Source organism: Pteropus vampyrus, unplaced genomic scaffold (genome assembly GCF_000151845.1).
Source record: "Pteropus vampyrus isolate Shadow unplaced genomic scaffold, Pvam_2.0 Scaffold2, whole genome shotgun sequence".
Classification (NCBI taxonomy): domain Eukaryota; kingdom Metazoa; phylum Chordata; class Mammalia; order Chiroptera; family Pteropodidae; genus Pteropus; species Pteropus vampyrus.
Genome location: NW_011888783.1, coordinates 21,782,067 through 21,787,275, shown reverse-complemented (window position 1 = coordinate 21,787,275; position 5,209 = coordinate 21,782,067). Strand labels below are relative to the sequence as shown.

The 5,209-nt window shown below is 32.8% G+C and overlaps 1 pseudogene; it reads left to right on the top strand.

Moving 5' to 3' along the window:
* The first annotated feature begins 4,468 nt into the window (after positions 1–4,468).
* LOC111739708 lies at positions 4,469–4,587 on the top strand (annotated as a pseudogene).
* The last annotated feature ends 622 nt before the right edge of the window (positions 4,588–5,209 follow it).

The following is a 5,209-nucleotide window of genomic DNA, read 5'->3' as shown; positions in this document are numbered from 1 at the left end:
GTTATTAAAATAAATACTTTAAGTTATTTTAAAGAAAAATTAATCTCTGGCTTTATTAAGAACATTTCTATGAAAGATATATTTTCTTTAAAATATTTTTGTTTGGTTAGGATCACAATAACAGTAAGCCAAAACATGATTTTCTGGTCTCTGTTTCAACAGCATAACCTTATCTAAATAAGGGTGGTTAAGTACAAGTTTAATATTAGCCAAGATGGTATGACTTAAAAGTAATGTAAAGGATTCCCATCAACTTGATTGTAATATCAGTAAAGATATTACTAAATAGAAGAACAAAGAGATCAAAAGAGAAGGTAATGAATTACAACTTCAGTAGAACCAGGTAACTGAGGATTTCATTTTTGGTTAGAATGTAAAAAGATATAGATAACCATTATTCCTGTAGTAACAGAAAAGAAACCTAGATGAAATAGAAAAATCATACTTATCTAACGGACTATTGGAGAGCAATGTGTGCAAGAAAGTTTTGATGAACTGATCCCCACAGGGAAGAATGGCTGATATGAGCATTAAGCCCCAAACAGGAGAAAGTCTGCCCCAAACCAAAAGACATTGACTTATTGAGGAGAGGCCAGCTAAGTTGGTCAAGGTAGGGTCAGTCAGGCATGAATGATTGTAGTCCTGAAGATATTTAAATGGAAAAATATTTTGCTTGGCCAAATAACTGTCTCTACTGCTGATCATCATTACCAGTTTTGCTGAGAGAAGTGCAGTAAAGATAAGAATGAAAAACAAGAGAACAAAACAAAACAGTCTAATGTCAAGCAATCATGTTGGTATTTCTGAGGAGAGAAGCAACAAAATATTTAAAGGGCAGAAAATATATAAAGAAATAACGCTTCAACAAATTCCAAATTTCATGAAAGACATCAATCTACAAATCTAAGATGTTCAGCAAATCCCAAAAAGAAATGCAAGAAAATCACACATAAGCCCATCATAGTAATACTGCTAAAAATTCCTCATAAATCCTGAAAGCACCCAGAGGGGGAAGAAACCCACATTAGATATAGGGAAACAAAGTTAAATATGTTGACTGATTTCTCATTTATGAGCAAAGCATGCCAGTGCTTATGGAATGACATCAGTGTGTTTTTTTTTTAAGAAAACAAAAGAAAAGAAAAATCTTAAGAACAAAAAGATTCCCAAAAACAAAAGCAAAAAGGCAACTATAAACTTAGATTTATATATCCAGCATAAACATTTTTCTAAAGTAAAGATGAGATAGACATTTTCAGATAAACAAAAGCAATAGAACTGGAGGCCAATAGTTCTGTGCTATAAGAAATGCTAGAGGCAGTCCTTCAGTCTAAACAAATAATACAAGTTAGAAAGGTAGATCTATAGGAATGATTGAAGAACACTATGTAAATAGTAAATAAATACATATAAAATACTTTTTCTAATTTCTTTAAAATGCAATTTTCTGTTTAAAGCACAAACAATAACATTTTGTTGTGAGGTTTATAATACAGTGATAAATTGCATCATAACTGGCACAAAGGATAACACAGGAGTAACATGGAAGATTACTTTTGTAACCACCTTATATTATACCTAAATTGGTATAATATTAATTCAAGAAAGATTGTAATAAATTAAGGATACTATTTTAATCCTTAGAGCAACCACTAAAACATTAAAACAAAGAGATATGCGTGTAAACAATGGAAGGAGTAAAATGAAATGCCCCCCAAAAAAAAAAAATTGAAAATAATTAATCTAAACAGGCAGAAAAAAGGGTCAAAAGAACACAGAACAGAGGGGACAATAGAAAACATAACAAGATAGTTGATAAAATCAATCATGTAATTACGTTAAATTTAAATGGATGAAACACTTTGATTAAAAGTAGAGATTGACAGAATAGACTAAAACCAGAGAAAAACACCATTCTGATGTTCATAGAGTTGCATTTTATTTGTATTGTATTTGCTTTGCTTTTTTATTTTGAAATACTCTCTAATATTCAGCAGGTATAAGAACAGAGAAGAGAATTTCTGAATATTCTTTATCCAGATTCACCAGTAGTCCACACTCTGCCACATAACAATTCCGTGAAGATATCTAAGTCCTCTTGAATCCTCAAGGCTCAGAGAGATTTAAATGATCTCCTTAAAAGGTTTCACAGTTAACAAGTATTGTTGCTTCAATATAAACTCAGTGTTAATCTAGAACACATTTTCTTAAGTATAATGTTTTATTACTACCTACGTGTATAAATACAGTAGATAACTGCTGGTGTCAATATTCAAATGATAGTTGAATCAAGCTGGCTTCATATCATTTTGTATCTCAATGTAAAATAATTAGTTGACCATAAATGGTCAGTTAAAAGTCCATCGTGATACTTTGTAGAGTACAATGGTAAACTGACTACAGGGGTCGTTCAGGGTTACAGCTAAGTGACAGTATTTCATGGATAGTATACAGAGAGATTCTGCCTTGGGTAGGTGATCAAGTTGAATGAAAGAAAAGTCCCCTTTAAATTATAAACATTTATTATATTACCTGCTGTTTTATTGGAATACTCACAATTTCAGTTCCCTGATTTGCCCTTTCCCTCCAGTCCAAAAAGTATATTGCATCCTTTAGAAGTCGTCTTGATTTATCAATAGATTTTCATTACAGTCATTATTGCCTTAGGAATGAAGGTACTTTCCAGATATTAAGAAAAATCTTCATAATCTTAAATTGGAAGGGGGGTCTTATATCTCATTAAAACAAACTTCATTAAAATTTTCAAGCTCCATTAAACTTAGTCAAGCCTCATTAAATGAGTCTTAGTGTATTTAGCCCTTTCAAACCAAGCTGAGAATATCTAAAAATTTAAAAATTCTTGTTATGTTTTTAGGCTCAAAAGACTAGATAAGACTGGTTAAGCATCGAAAGCTAATTAACTTAGAATCATTTAACATCTTTTTTTCATGGTTGACAGAACACTTAGGTTGTTAAATCACTTTGGATTTCATTAAATAATTTTAAATATTGTTAAAATTTGCTAAGCATCATTAATCCAATTAATCACCATAAAGAGAGTAAACACTTAAACTTTTGTTTTATTTTTAAGAAAAAATTTAATTTGGACAAAACTCACTAAGTTTATGAGTAACATTAATGTATCTTATCTTCCTTTAGAATTATTAACTTAAGCTACCCCTATTTAGAGATAAAGATATTTAATCAGTGAAATTTTAAGCATTTCCTTCACCATATACATCCAACATTATAGAAACATTTAAAATCTGCTGTATTGTTTATGATTCGCACTATATCTATCATCTGTCTGTCTACCTACCTATCTATCTATTTATCTATCTATTTATCTGAATAATGAATAAATGGATGTCAGATATGGTAATTCTGTACATGCAGTTATTTGTTACTGAAAGGAAGAGAATGCATAGCAAAAGGTGCATGGAGCAACTCAGTTATTTTTTGGATCACCATCTGCTTTTGTTGGGTCATTAGACTCTTTATTTCAGTACCAGATGAATTAATATTTAAGAATGTCTCAACACTATTCAGAAAGTATTCTTAATATTTTCCTTTTACCTTATTTCCTTTTAGTTAAAGAAATGTATTAATCAGAACAAAGTAATATAAAAGGGAAACGAAATGTTTGAAAAATGATAAAAAGTAACATTTATTCATTCTTTCAACACATATTCTCATTTAAGCATGGGATGTTGCTGCTCATGCTAACCTTATCATTCAGTGATCAGATAATACCCAGGCCATTGAAGAACAGTTCATTCGAATTCATCTCTTAATGCCAGGGCTGAACTCTACCAGGTTACAGCAGCAATCCAAGAGCTGTGCTGAAGAGGTCATTTCCTTAATCCAAAACCCTACTTTCTGATTTCATAGCTTGCCAGATGCTTCATACAGCATCTTTCCCACAAGCATCTTACCAGGGCATGGCAGGTAATAAGGCCTGAATGGTGGGGGGCAATTTGTACTGTAGTCTGGGCCTGCTATGGAGTTCTTTCTCCATCAGACTCTATGCTAAACTGGCTGGTAAATAGGTCAGAAATGTAGTCCCCAATATGGTATGTATTATCCTAAGAATGCAAACAAATGTGCTTCTTTCCTCATAGGGTATGGTGTAAATTGCCTCTCACTTTAGAAGGAATATTCCAACATATCCCTTTTTCCTAGATATTGCACAGACCTGTCAGTCTCATATCCTCTTGCATTGTCTTACCAAAGAAGGCGTCTAGAGGGTTTGTTTCATCCTGCTATCAGGCCAATCAGCATAATGTCATCAATATAATAATGAACCAGCCTGATATTCTGAGGAAAAACAGGATAGTCAGGGTCCCTCTAGATGACAGTATGACCAGGAGCAGAAGAGTTGAGGTATCTTGATGTAAGAGAGGCAAGATGTTCCACTGTTTCTGACATGATTATCTTTGTTGATAGAAAGTCTAAAGAAAGCAACTTAGTCTACGGCCATGCCACCCTGAACAAGCCCGATCCTGTCTGATCTCGGAAGCTAAGCAGGGTTGGGTCTGGTTAGTACTTGGATGAGAGACCACCTAGGAAGACCAGGTGCTGTAGGCGTAAAATATAAAAAAAAAAATAAGGGATTATAAACTGACAAGGTCCTTGTAATCTGTGAGGTCAACCAAGGGTTGTCTCGCCAAAAAATAAATTTAAAACAATTAAAAAAAAAAAAGAAAGCAACATACCTGTGTCAGGATATATTGGTTATATCCACTAAACACTCTATTTCTCCATCAGAGCTGTTATTGGTAAATCTACTTGATTAAATTTGCAATGATATCAAATCATTCATTTTGAAAGGCCTGTCTGGCTTTTGTATTAATTAGCCAGAAAAGTAAATTAATGGAAATGCAATAGGAATTATTACTGATAAATTTTCCAGGTACTATTTGATAATAGTATTAATTTCTGTCAATCTCCTGGGATAAAGTATTGTTTTTAATTTACACCTCAGTGCAGATGTGACTTAATGGCTTCCACTTGACACATCCACCATAATGACCCTCACTAAACAGGAACAAATCTAGGGATTCTTCTAGTTACTAAGTATATATTCTAGGATCAATTAAAAGAACTGCATTGTGCATCCATGATTCCACTGGCTGTCTTATCAGATGACTCAGACCACATCTTTGTCTTTTAACTGACTCCCAATGTTGCTCATTCTGACATTGGAGTG